The sequence below is a fragment of the Oncorhynchus gorbuscha genome, linkage group LG03 (assembly GCF_021184085.1).
Source record: "Oncorhynchus gorbuscha isolate QuinsamMale2020 ecotype Even-year linkage group LG03, OgorEven_v1.0, whole genome shotgun sequence".
Taxonomy (NCBI): domain Eukaryota; kingdom Metazoa; phylum Chordata; class Actinopteri; order Salmoniformes; family Salmonidae; genus Oncorhynchus; species Oncorhynchus gorbuscha.
This window is the reverse complement of record NC_060175.1, coordinates 15,803,383-15,818,382: the sequence shown is the minus strand read 5'-3', so window position 1 is coordinate 15,818,382 and position 15,000 is coordinate 15,803,383. Positions and strand designations below refer to the sequence as shown.

General features: G+C 44.4%; 1 long non-coding RNA gene across 1 annotated transcript in view; it reads left to right on the top strand.

The window, feature by feature from the left end:
* Window positions 1-15,000, top strand: part of LOC124026376 — a 144,279-nt gene that overhangs the window by 66,107 nt on the left and 63,172 nt on the right. The window contains exon 2 of the long non-coding RNA XR_006837280.1: window positions 12,678-12,773. This is a non-coding gene — a long non-coding RNA (uncharacterized LOC124026376). The remainder of the gene's footprint in view (window positions 1-12,677; window positions 12,774-15,000) is intronic.

Here is a 15,000-nt window from a genome sequence, read left to right as displayed (position 1 = left end):
CCGATTATATACACTATATACACAGCAGTATGTGGACACCCCTTCAAATTAGTGGATTCGGCAATTTCAACCACACCCGTTGCTGACAGGTGTATAAAATTGAGCACACCGCCATGCAATCTCCATAGACAAACATTAGCAGTAGAATGGCCTTACTGAAGAGTTCAGTGACTTTCAACGTGGCACTGTCAAGTCAGTTTGTCAAATTCCTGCCCTGCTAGAGCTACCCCGGTCAACTGTCAGTAACGCTATTGTGAAGTGGAAATGTGTAGGAGCAACAACGTCTTAGCCACGAAGTGGTAGGCTCACAGATTGGAACCCCTGAGTCGTGAAGCGCGTAGCTCGTAAGAATCGTCTGACCTCGGTTGCAACACTCGGGTTGCAACACTTATGAAATTTAATGTCATGTATTATTTTAAACTGTATGTAACTGCTGTAGCTGCTGCCTAATCGTCCAACATCAGTGCCCAAACTCACTAATGCTCTTGTGGCTGAATGGAAGCAAGTCCCCACAGCAATGTTCCAACATCTAGTGGAAAGCCTTCCCAGTAGAGTGGAGGCTCTTATAGCAGCAATGTTCCAACATCTAGTAGAAAGCCTTCCCAGTAGATTGGAGTCTGTTAATGCAGCAAAGGGAGGACCAACTCCATATTAACGATGATGATTTTGGAATGAGATGTTCGAAGAGCAGGTATCCACCTACTTTTGGTCAACGTTCAAAAATTTGGGGTCACTTAGAAATGCCCTTGTTTTTGAAAGAACATTTTGTCCATTAAAATAACATAAAATTCATCCAAAATACAGTGTAGGCATTGTTAATGTTGGAAATGACTATTGTAGCTGGAAATGGCTGATCTTTTATGGAATATCTACGTAGGCTTACAGAGGCCCATTATCAGCAACCATCACTCCTGTGTTCCAATGGCATGATGTGTTAGCTATTCCAAGTTTATCATTTTAAAAGGCTAACTGATCATTAGAAAACCCTTTTGCAATTATGTTAGCACAACTGAAAACTGTTGTTCTGATTAACGAAGCAATAAAACTGGCCTTCTTTAGACTAGTTGAGTATCTGGAGCATCAGCATTTTTGGGTTCGATTAGAGGCTCAAAATGGCCAGAAACAAATACCTTTCTTCTGAAACTCCTCAGTCTATTCTAAAAAAAATATATAGATTTTAAATGACCCCTTTTTCATGGTATCCAATTGTTTTCAGTAGCTACTATCGTGTCTCATCTCTACAACTCCCGTACAGGCTCAGGAGAGACGAAGGTTGAAAGTCATGCGTCCTCCGATACACAACCCAACCAAGCCGCACTGCTTCTTAACAAAGCGCCATCCAACCCGGAAGCCAGCCGCACAAATGTGTCGGAGAAAACACCATGCACCTGGCAACCTTGGTTAGCGCGCACTGCGCCCGGCCCGACACAGGAGTCGCTGGTGCACGATGAGAAAAGGATTTCCCTACCGGCCAAACCCTCCCTAACCCAGACGACACTAGGCCAATTGTGCTTTGCCCCACAGACCTCCCGGTCTCGGCCAGTTACGACAGAGCCTGGGTACGAACCCAGAGTCTCCGGTGGCACAGCTGGCGCTGCAGTACAGCACCCTTAACCACTGCGCCACCCAGGAGGCCATCAGTCTATTCTTGTTCTGAGAAATGAAAGCTATTTCATGTGAGAAATTTCCAAGAAACTGAACAGAGCAGAGCAAACGGGCTCTAACCAGAATAGAAGGAGGAGTGGGAGGCCCCAGTGCACAACTGAGCAAGAGGACAAGTACATTAGAGTGTCTAGTTTGAGAAACAGACACCTCACAAGGCCTCAACTGGCATTAAATATTATCCGCAAAACACCAGTCTCAACGTCAACAGTGAAGAGGCGACTCCGGGATGCTGGCAGAGTTGCAAAGAAAAAGCCATATCTCAGACTGGCCAATAAAAAGCAACGATTAAGATCGGCAAAAGAACACAGACACTGGAGAGAGGAAGATTGGAAAAAAGTATTATGGACAGACAAATCTAAGTTTGAGGTGTTCAGATCACAAAGAGCAACATTCGTGAGACACAGATAACATTTAAAGATTGCTGGAGGAGTCCTTGACGCCATCTGTTAAGCATGGTGGAGGCAATGTGGTGGTCTGGGGGTGCTTTGGTGGTGGTAAAGTGGGAGATTTGTACAGTGTAAAAGGAATCTTGAAGAAGGAAAGCTATCACTCCATTTTGCAACGCTGTGCCGTACCCTATGGTTGGAGCCAATTTCCTCCTACAAACAGGACAATGACCCAAAGCACAGCTCCAAATTATGTAAGAACTATTTAGGGAAGAAGCAGTCAGCTGGTATTCTGTCTATAATGGAGTGGCCAGCACAGTCACCTGATCTCAGCCCCATTGAGCTGTTGTGGGAGCAGCTTGACCATATGGTTGGTACATAAAACGTGTCCATCAAGCCAATCCCACTTGTGGGAGGTGCTTCAGGAAGCATGGGGGGAAATCTCTTCAGATTACCTCAACAAATTGACAACTAGAATGACAAAGGTCTGCAAGGCTCTAATTGCTGCAAATTGAGGATTCTTAGACGAAAGCAAAGTTTGAAGGAAACAATTATTAATTAAATTAAAAATCATTATTTATAACGTTGTCAATGTCTTGACTGTATTTCCGATTCATTTTGCAACTCATTTCATGTATGTTTATATGGAAAACAAGGACATTTCTAAGTGACCCCAAACTTTTGAACTGTAGTATATATATACAGTGGGGCAAAAAAGTATTTAGTCAGCCACCAATTGTGCAAGTTCTCCCACTTAAAAATATGAGAGGCCTGTAATTTTCATCATTAGGTACACTTCAACTATGACAGACAAAATTAGGGAAAAAAATCCAGAAAATCACATTGTAGGATTTTTAATGAATTTATTTGCAAATTATGGTGGAAAACAAGTATTTGGTCACCTACAAACAAGCAAGATTTCTGGCTCTCACAGACCTGTAACTTCTTCTTTAAGAGGCTCCTCAGTCCTCCACTCGTTACCTGTATTAATGGCACCTGTTTGAACTTGTTATCAGTATAAAAGACACCTGTCCACAACCTCAAACAGTCACACTCCAAACTCCACTATGGCCAAGACCAAAGAGCTGTCAAAGGACACCTGAAACAAAATTGTAGACCTGCACCAGGCTGGGAAGACTGAATCTGCAATAGGTAAGCAGCTTGGTTTGAAGAAATCAACTGTGGGAGCAATTATAGGGAAATGGAAGACATACAAGACCACTGATAATCTCCCTCGATCTGGGGCTCCACGCATCATCTCACCCCGTGGGATCAAAATGATCACAAGAACGATGAGCAAAAATCCCAGAACCACACGGGGGGACCTAGTGAATGATCTGCAGAGAGCTGGGACCAAAGTAACAAAGCCTACCATCAGTAACACACTACACCGCCAGGGACTCAAATCCTACAGTGCCAGACGTGTCCCCATGCTTAAGCCAGTACATGTCCAGGCCCGTCTGAAGTTTATAAGAGAGCATTTGGATGATCCAGAAGAAGATTGGGAGAATGTCATATGGTCAGATGAAACCAAAATATAACTTTTTGGTAAAAACTCAACTCGTCGTGTTTGGAGGACAAAGTTTGGGGCTGTTTTTCTGCAAAGGGACCAGGACGACTGATCCGTGTAAAGGAAAGAATGAATGGGGCCATGTATCGTGAGATTTTGAGTGGAAACCTCCTTCCATCAGCAAGTGCATTGAAGATGAAATGTTGCTGGTCTTTCAGAATGACAATGATCCCAAACACACCGCCCGGGCAATGAAGGAGTGGCTTTGTAAGAAGCATTTCAAGGTCCTGGAGTGGCCTAGCCAGTCTCCAGATCTCAACCCCATAGAAAATCTTTGGAGGGAGTTGAAAGTCCGTGTTGCCCAGCAACAGCCCCAAAACATCACTGCTCTAGAGGAGATCTGCATGGAGGAATGGGCCAAAATACCAGCAACAGTGTGTGAAAACCTTGTGAAGACTTACAGAAAACGTTTGACCTCTTGTCATTGCCAACAAAGGGTATATAACAAAGTATTGAGATAAACTTTTGTCATTGACCAAATACTTATTTTCCACCATCATTTGCAAATAAATTCATAAAAAATCCTACAATGTGATTTTCTGGATTTTTTTTCTGGATTTTTTTTCTCATTTTGTCTGTCATAGTTGAAGTGTACCTATGATGAAAATTACAGGCCTCTCTACACATCTTTTTAAGTGTATGTCCTCAATATACAATTCAAAAGTTTGGGGTCACTTAGAAATGTCCTTGTATATATATATATATATATATATATATATATATGCAAGGACATTGCTAATATATATATATATTGGAATCATTAACTCCCCTGGATGTATTTTTTACATTTCATGACTAGGATCAGTAAAATGTATTCTGATGTATGTAATTGTTAACTTTCAATGTGTAACTAAATGTTGCATTAAAGCATAGTAGTCTACAAGAAAGGTAATGCTTTGAGGAGGTGGCTTGCTTTACAGTAACAGCGACTTGATAATGAATGTGCTATTTACAGTAATCAGTAAGCACGCCCACGTTTCTCAGTTAGTAAAATGTGACTTTTTTGGGTTTCAATAGTAGGTGGAGTCTAGTCAGATCTCTAGATCAAAACATGAGTGTATAGAGACTTTCTATGGACTGAGGTGGTCCTAACATGGACACAGTAGTACTGTACAGTAAGACTGTGAATCCCCTGTGAGAGGATACCCCCCTCCCCCATGACCAACTGAAATTGAATTGCCGCTATTTGCATAATGATAGCTAGCTGGGCCCACGGCAGACTCGCCTAGAGATAAAAAGTAGCAATCACTTAGAGAGTGACCATGAGAGACCGAGAGAGAGAGAGAGAGAGAGAGAGAGAGAGAGAGAGAGAGAGAGAGAGAGAGAGAGAGAGAGTTAGAAAGAGAGAGTTTCACTTGCTTTGGCAAAGTAAACATATGTTTCCCATGCCTATAAATCCCCTTGAATTGAATAGAATTGAGAGAGATATTTAAATGATTGTATTACTGCTCGCCTGTCAATATGACAGGAGCTTGACAATGTAAAAACATATCTGGATTCTTCTGTCATTTTATATGCAGGCTAAAGAGAGGCGTAGCGGTCTAAGGCACTGCATCTCAGTGCTAGATGCATCACTACAGACACCCTGGTTCAAATCCAGGCTGTATCACAACCAGCCGTAATTGGGAGTCCCATAGGGCGGCGCACAATTTGCCCAGCATTGTCCTGGTTTGGCCGGTGTAGGCCGTCATTGTCCTGGTTTGGCCGGTGTAGGCCGTCATTGTCCTGGATTGGCCGGTGTAGGCCGTCATTGTCCTGGTTTGGCCGGTGTAGGCCGTCATTGTCCTGGATTGGCCGGTGTAGGCCGTCATTGTCCTGGTTTGGCCGGTGTAGGCCGTCATTGACCTGGTTTGGCCGGTGTAGGCCGTCATTGTCCGGGTTTGGCCGGTGTAGGCCGTCATTGACCTGGTTTGGCCGGTGTAGGCCGTCATTGTCCGGGTTTGGCCGGTGTAGGCCGTCATTGACCTGGTTTGGCCGGTGTAGGCCGTCATTGTCCTGGTTTGGCCGGTGTAGGCCATCATTGTCCTGGTTTGGCCGGTGTAGGCCGCCATTGTCCTGGTTTGGCCGGTGTAGGCCGCCATTGTCCGGGTTTGGCCGGTGTAGGCCGACATTGTCCTGGTTTGGCCGGTGTAGGCCGTCATTGTAAATAAGAATTTCTTCTTAACTGATTGCCTAGTTACATAAAGTAAACACATTTGTCTCTGTAGTTTAATTCACCATCACAGTTGTATAACTAGCCAAGTATTCCTACCAGTTTTCATATTACTGGCATGTATGTGACCCTCTCCTGGTTATATTTCCTGAGCAAGCATGCTCTTCTATGTGATTCTAAAATGCCCAGTATTCATCCCAAATCCATGATGACCCTGTTCTGAAATTCAAACTCAATAATTCAGCGTCATTCTCAATAAACCCCACTCTGGACTGATGATGTCGTCTGTCTGGGGACCTTGGCTGTGACATAACAACCTGCCAGCCATCCAGTGTTCCAGACAGCCATTTTCTCCCCGGGGGGACACACAATGTTGTGGGCCTCCGATAAGTACACAACCCCTTTCCTATTAAAACACAGTTCTATGGAGCTAGTGTTTACATTATCAGGACTTAGACTCATTTATTACAGTCCTCTAAAGGCCTGTTTAATAGGCTGGTGTTGGAGAGAGATGGAGCTGGTGGCAGGTTTCATGGCTGGTTATAGCTAGTTATAGCTGGTTATAGCTGGTTATAGCTTCCCCAAGAGACTCATTACTTTCATAATGCACTACTTTTGACCAGGGCTCATAGGTTTGGTCAAAAGTTGTTGCACTGTATAGGGAATGGGGTACCATTTGACATGCAGCACTGTATAGGGAATGGGGTACCATTTGACATGCAGCACTGTATAGGGAACTGGGTTCCATTTGACATGCAGCACTGTAAAGGGAACGGGGTTCCATTTGACATGCAGCACTGTATAGGGAACGGGGTTCCATTTGACATGCAGCACTGTATAGGGATTGGAGTTCCATTTGACATGCAGCACTGTATAGGGATTGGGGTTCCATTTGACATGCAGCACTGTATAGGGATTGGGGTTCCATTTGACATGCAGCACTGTATAGGGATTGGGGTTCCATTTGACAGCACTGTATAGGGATTGGGGTTCCATTTGACATGCAGCACTGTATAGGGATTGGGGTTCCATTTGACATGCAGCACTGTATAGGGATTGGGGTTCCATTTGACATGCAGCACTGTATAGGGATTGGGGTTCCATTTGACATGCAGCACTGTATAGGGATTGGGTTCCATTTGACATGCAGCACTGTATAGGGAATGGGGTTCCATTTGACATGCAGCACTGTATAGGGAACTGGGTTCCATTTGACATGCAGCACTGTACGGGGTTCCATTTGACATGCAGCATTGGAGTTCCATTTGACATGCAGCACTGTATAGGGATTGGGGTTCCATTTGACATGCAGCACTGTATAGGGATTGGGGTTCCATTTGACATGCAGCACTGTATAGGGATTGGGGTTCCATTTGACATGCAGCACTGTATAGGGATTGGGGTTCCATTTGACATGCAGCACTGTATAGGGATTGGGGTTCCATTTGACATGCAGCACTGTATAGGGATTGGGGTTCCATTTGACATGCAGCACTGTATAGGGAATGGGGTACCATTTGACATGCAGCATTTGGGGACCATTTGCAGCAGCACTGTATAGGGAGCACTGGGGTTCCATTTGACATGCAGCACTGTATAGGGATTGGGGTTCCATTTGACATGCAGCACTGTATAGGGATTGGGGTTCCATTTGACATGCAGCACTGTATAGGGATTGGAGTTCCATTTGACATGCAGCACTGTATAGGGATTGGAGTTCCATTTGACATGCAGCACTGTATAGGGAGGGTTCCATTTGGAGTTCCATTTGACATGCAGCACTGTATAGGGATTGGGTTCCATTTGACATGCAGCACTGTGGGGTTATTTGGGATTAGGGGGGTTCCATTTGACATGCAGCACTGTATAGGGATTGGGGTTCCATTTGACATGCAGCACTGTATAGGGATTGGGGTTCCATTTGACATGCAGCACTGTATAGGGATTGGGGTTCCATTTGACATGCAGCACTGTATAGGGATTGGGGTTCCATTTGACATGCAGCACTGTATAGGGAACTGGGTTCCATTTGACATGCAGCACATTGGGTTCCATTTGACATGCAGCACTGTATAGGGAATTAGGGGGGTTCCATTTGACATGCAGCACTGTATAGGGATTGGGGTTCCATTTGACATGCAGCACTGTATAGGGATTGGGGTTCCATTTGACATGCAGCACTGTATAGGGATTGGGGTTCCATTTGACATGCAGCACTGTATAGGGATTGGGGTTCCATTTGACATGCAGCACTGTATAGGGATTGGGGTTCCATTTGACATGCAGCACTGTATAGGGATTGGGGTTCCATTTGACATGCAGCATTGACATGCAGCACTGTATAGGGTTCCATTTGACATGCAGCACTGTATAGGGATTGGGTTCCATTTGACATGCAGCACTGTATAGGGAATGGGGTTCCATTTGACATGCAGCACTGATTGGGGTTCCATTTGACATGCAGCACTGTATAGGGATTGGGTTCCATTTGACATGCAGCACTGTATAGGGATTGGGGTTCCATTTGACATGCAGCACTGTATAGGGATTGGAGTTCCATTTGACATGCAGCACTGTATAGGGATTGGGGTTCCATTTGACATGCAGCACTGTATAGGGATTGGGGTTCCATTTGACATGCAGCACTGTATAGGGATTGGGGTTCCATTTGACATGCAGCACTGTATAGGGATTGGGGTTCCATTTGACATGCAGCACTGTATAGGGATTGGGGTTCCATTTGACATGCAGCACTGTATAGGGATTGGGGTTCCATTTGACATGCAGCACTGTATAGGGATTGGGGTTCCATTTGACATGCAGCACTGTATAGGGATTGGGGTTCCATTTGACATGCAGCACTGTATAGGGATTGGGGTTCCATTTGACATGCAGCACTGTATAGGGATTGGGGTTCCATTTGACATGCAGCACTGTATAGGGATTGGGGTTCCATTTGACATGCAGCACTGTATAGGGATTGGGGTTCCATTTGACATGCAGCACTGTATAGGGATTGGGGTTCCATTTTCCATTTGACATGCAGCACTGTATAGGGATTGGGGTTCCATTTGACATGCAGCACTGTATAGGGATTGGAGTTCCATTTGACATGCAGCACTGTATAGGGATTGGGGTTCCATTTGACATGCAGCACTGTATAGGGATTGGGGTTCCATTTGACATGCAGCACTGTATAGGGATTGGGGTTCCATTTGACATGCAGCACTGTATAGGGATTGGGGTTCCATTTGACATGCAGCACTGTATAGGGATTGGAGTTCCATTTGACATGCAGCACTGTATAGGGATTGGGGTTCCATTTGACATGCAGCACTGTATAGGGATTGGAGTTCCATTTGACATGCAGCACTGTATAGGGATTGGGGTTCCATTTGACATGCAGCACTGTATAGGGATTGGGGTTCCATTTGACATGCAGCACTGTATAGGGATTGGGGTTCCATTTGACATGCAGCACTGTATAGGGATTGGAGTTCCATTTGACATGCAGCACTGTATAGGGATTGGAGTTCCATTTGACATGCAGCACTGTATAGGGAACAGGGTTCCATTTGACATGCAGCATTGTAAAGGGAACAGGGTTCCATTTGACATGCAGCACTGTAAAGGGAACAGGGTTCCATTTGACATGCAGCACTGTAAAGGGAACGGGGTTCCATTTGACATGCAGCACTGTAAAGGGAACGGGGTTCCATTTGACATGCAGCACTGTATAGGGAATGGGGTTCCATTTGACATGCAGCACTGTATAGGGAACAGGGTTTCATTTGGCATGCAGCACTGTATAGGGAATGGGGTTCCATTTGACATGCAGCACTGTATAGGGAATTGGGTTCCATTTGACATGCAGCACTGTATAGGGAACAGGGTTCCATTTGACATGCAGCACTGTATAGGGAACGGGGTTTCATTTGACATGCAGCACTGTATAGGGATTGGGGTTCCATTTGACATGCAGCACTGTATAGGGAACGGGGTTCCATTTGACATGCAGCACTGTATAGGGATTGGGGTTCCATTTGACATGCAGCACTGTATAGGGAACGGGGTTCCATTTGACATGCAGCACTGTATAGGGATTGGCGTTCCATTTGACATGCAGCACTGTATAGGGAACGGGGTTCCATTTGACATGCAGCACTGTATAGGGAACGGGGTTCCATTTGACATGCAGCACTGTATAGGGAATGGGGTTCCATTTGACATGCAGCACTGTATAGGGAACGGGGTTTCATTTGACATGCAGCACTGTATAGGGAATGGGGTTCTATTTGACATGCAGCACTGTATAGGGAATGGGGTTCTATTTGACATGCAGCACTGTATAGGGAACGGGGTTTCATTCTTGTATTTACTGTGTGAGTCTTTGCCCCCAGCATCTGACTGACAAGAAAAGAGTTGCAGAGCAAACCCTGATTGGTCCGGGGACGTTTTCTCACTCCATTGTTAAATATATCTCGCTGCATAGTAATCTGGAACCCTGCTTTTGAAAGAGTGTGTGTGGGGGGGGTGCACGAATGTATTTATGTTTGTGTTTTATAGTGTGTACCTGCAAGAGGAGTGACAGAGAGAGGTGAGTGACAGAGAGAGAGAGGAGTGACAGGGAGAGGAGTGACAGAGAGAGGAGTGACAGAGATAGGAGTGACAGAGGGAGAGGAGTGACAGAGAGAGAGGAGTGACAGAGATAGGAGTGACAGGGGGAGAGTAGTGACAGAGAGAGAGGAGTGACAGAGAGAGAGGAGTGACAGAGAGAGGAGTGACAGAGAGAGGAGTGACAGAGAGAGAGGAGTGACAGAGAGAGGAGTGACAGAGAGAGGAATGACAGAGAGATGAATGACAGAGAGAGGAGTGACAGAGAGAGGAGTGACAGAGAGAGGAGTGACAGAGGGAGAGGAGTGACAGAGGGAGAGGAGTGACAGAGAGAGAGGAGTGACAGAGAGAGGAGTGACAGAGAGAGGAATGACAGAGAGATGAATGACAGAGAGAGGAGTGACAGAGAGAGGAGTGACAGAGAGATGATGTGACATATGGTCGGGACCATATCTCTGTGTTATTTTCTTCCTCACAAGGTAATCTACATCGGAGTCTTCCAACTCATTACAAACCTGTATGCATCATTTTGGGTGAACCCATCGCACTGACTACTGTACAGAATAGATATCAAGCCCAATTGCATACCGATTTCTCACTACATATCCATTTGCCAGCCACTCAACAACCCACTACACCAGTTATGCATGATTATCTTCAGGTGTGTTACCACTGATCTATGTAACTTAACTTAGTCAGTGTCTGCCTATTCTCCTCTCCCCGTGTCTCTCCTTTTTTACACTTACTTTTGAGTCATTTAGCAGACACTCTCATCCAGAGACTTTCAGGAATAGTTCAGGTTAAGAGCCTTGCTCAAGGGCACAGACAGGTTTTTAACCTCGTCGGATTGGAACCAGCGACCTTTCGTGGGTGAGAGATAGATAAACAGAGAGAGAAGGAGAGAGAGAGATTAACAGAGAGAAAGATGGAGAGATAAACAGAGAGAGAGAGCGATAAACAGAGAGAGAAGGAGAGAGAGAGATTAACAGAGAGAGAGATGGAGAGATAAACAGAGAGAGAGGGAGTGAGAGAGAGATAAACAGAGAGAGAGGGAGTGAGAGAGAGATAAACAGAGAGAGAAGGAGAGAGAGAGATTAACAGAGAGAAAGATGGAGAGATAAACAGAGAGAGAGAGAGTGAGAGAGAGATAAACAGAGAGAGAGGGAGTGAGAGAGAGATAAACAGAGAGAGAAGGAGAGAGAGAGATTAACAGAGAGAAAGATGGAGAGATAAACAGAGAGAGAGGGAGTGAGAGAGATGGAGTGAGAGAGAGATAAACAGAGAGAGAAGGAGAGAGAGAGATTAACAGAGAGAAAGATGGAGAGATTAACAGAGAGAGAGAGCGATAAACAGAGAGAGAGGGAGTGAGAGAGATTAACAGAGAGAAAGATGGAGAGATAAACAGAGAGAGAGAGCGATAAACAGAGAGAGAGGGAGTGAGAGAGATTAACAGAGAGAAAGATGGAGAGATAAACAGAGAGAGAGAGAGCGATAAACAGAGAGAGAAAGATGGGAGATTAACAGAGAGAGAGAGATAAACAGAGAGAGAGAGATAAACAGAGAGAGGGAGATTGAGAGAAAGAGGGAGAGATTAACAGAGAGAGAGATAAACAGAGAGAGAGGGAGAGAGAGAGATTAACAGAGAGAAAGATGGAGAGATAAACAGAGAGAGAGAGCGATAAACAGAGAGAGAGGGAGTGAGAGAGAGATAAACAGAGAGAGAGAGCGATAAACAGAGAGAGAGGGAGTGAGAGAGAGGGAGTGAGAGAGAGATAAACAGAGAGCGGGAGTGAGAGAATCTGTGTGGTGTGAAAGAAGGAGAAGTACGGTGTAAAACTCGCTGAGGCAAACGCTCCAAACACTTCAAACGCTCCAAAGGCTCCACTGGCAGGAAGGGTCTTGTTGTGAGTCATTAGATTCCCAGGTACCCCGGCTCCAGAGCTGCAGTGCCAACTCTCCTGCAGTGTGTTTTCACACATAGGGAAAGGGAGTTGGCCCACCGCTGCTAAATGAATGTAGGAGAAACACCACATGTATGTGTAGACATCAGTAAGACGTGGATGTTTGTACTTGATGACAGTCTATTCAGATCTTAATTGCTTTATGACTAAATTCTGCTGACCTCCATGTTTCTACCATTGACAATGCCTAACTTTTTGTTCGCTAGCGTTTTTGTGTGTATGTGATGCAATAGTATTTAATTGAGTGAAAACATGTTGAAAGTTCTGAAGCTAAAGTTTCTCTCTCTCTCTCGCTCTCTCGCTCTCTCGCTCTCCCTCTTACTCTACAGAGCAGATACGGTGCATCAGACGACCGCAGCGTTCGACTTTATAGCTCCCTGCCCATGCGCCCCAACCCCAACGGGAAGAGACTGCCCTCTGCTGGGGTGAGAGGATGCTCCCCTTACCCCCACCCCCCTTACTCCCCACACCTCACCCCCTTACTCCCCACACCTCACACCTCACCCCCTTACTCACAGTTAGTACACAGTTCAACCCTACAGTGCCGATGGCCATTAAATACCAGTGATGTGCCACCACGAGACGAGTTGGGTGGTTTTGTGGTCTTCAACCGGTAGCACCCTCACATCTTGTGTTTCTGTATGAAGTGACTGACGAAAACACGTTCCCCACAAGATATGGTACTGTGCTAAACACTTTCTACATCTCCCTATGGAGACGTGCAACAGGGCCTGTAATCACAAAATCTTCTCAATTCATCACAATGAATAGGTGTGGGGATCTGATCCTAGTTCAGCCACTACGGGCTCAGATCAGTTCTAGGATCTGTCTTCGGTCCCACTTTAAATGACGTTCAGCTTATAAAGGCATTATAAATCCTTCATAAAGCTTTCATAAACGCTACATAAATGTGTTATAAATCATTGATAAACGTATGTCATGCTTTATAAAGGGTTCATAAATGTGGCATAACTGTGTGACATACAGTAACCACTAATGTCAATGTGACATAACCCATTATGTCAAATATGACATAAACCTGTGGTTTATAAAGGGTGGCATAAGCACCACTTAATAAAGGCCTTGTAAATCATATTACATTGAGGCTCTCATGCATCTTGGTACAGCATTGCAATACCAGGATATTGGGTTTGATTCCTGCGACCACCCATATGTAAAAAATGTATTCACTCAGGACTCTAACTCGCTTTGGATAAAAGTGTCCGCTTAATTGTATATATTATATTATATTTCACTCATTTCTAAGATGGCTCAACCTCTTTCCCTCTTGGGTGCATAGTTAATATTGGACCTAAAATGCAGTCATGCAGAGCAAAAAATGTTGGTAGAGCCTTTTAAAATCCGCTGGGAAAAAGTGCATACTTCAGTGTTTAAATTTTTTTTTTTTCTTAGTTTTGTTTTTCCAGGTTTTGGATTTCCCCCATTCTTTCTGGTTTAGCCCATTCTTTCCGGTTTAGCCCATTCTTTCTGGTTTAGCACATTTTTTTCTGGTTTATCCCATTCTTTCTGGTTTAGCCCATTCTTTCCGGTTTAGCCCATTCTTTCTGGTTTAGCACATTTTTTTCTGGTTTAGCCCATTCTTTCTGGTTTAGCCCATTCTTTCTGGTTTAGCCCTGGTTTAGCCCATTCTTTCTGGTTTAGCCCATTCTTTCTGGTTTAGCCCTGGTTTAGCCCATTCTTTCTGGTTTAGCCCTGGTTTAGCCCATTCTTTCTGGTTTAGCCCATTCTTTCTGGTTTAGCCCATTCTTTCTGGTTTAGCCCATTCTTTCTGGTTTATCCCATTCTTTCTGGTTTAGCCCATTTTTTCTGGTTTAGTCCATTCTTTCTGGTTTAGCCCATTCTTTCTGGTTTAGCCCATTCTTTCTGGTTTAGCCCAATTTTTCTGGTTTAGCCCATTCTTTCTGGTTTAGCCCTGGTTTAGCCCATTCTTTCTGGTTTAGCCCTGGTTTAGCCCATTCTTTCTGGTTTAGCCCATTCTTTCTGGTTTAGCCCATTCTTTCTGGTTTAGCCCATTCTTTCTGGTTTAGCACATTTTTTCACACTTTTTAATAGAAAAACAACTAAATGTGTTTTTCTTTGTTCCCGACAATGCTTTAAAAATCAGTGGATGACTTTTGAGGTCTGGGATAAGTGTAAGAAACATAGTTTTTTGAGTGCAGTTGCTCTTTAATTCAGTGAGCATGCCCTGGACTGAAGTTTGGTTAGCAGGTTTTCTGTAATGCAGTAAGCGCACGTGATGTGATTGGGCCGCCATTGGAATGGGTGGAGTTAAAGGCCACCAACACTGTATTATACAGAGCCCCATGAAATGACACCATATACATTCTACAGACACTACTGAGTATTCCCTACATACTTTCTTGCTCTAAGCCAAAATGTAATTCATATACAGTGACTCACATTGGGTCCATTTATTTGACCTTGGAACATGATTTAAAACCCACATTTTATGCAAATGTCACTTAAATATGAACAAATACAAATCACTGTTAATGTTTAGAAAATAATTTGTAATATATCATGAATGGCTATTGTTGACACTTTTCTACTATTAAGTGGGGCACTTTTATTTTGAAGAAAGAAAAAAAACTGTGACCCCGAAGTACTTTTTTAGTTTTGTTGACAAGACGC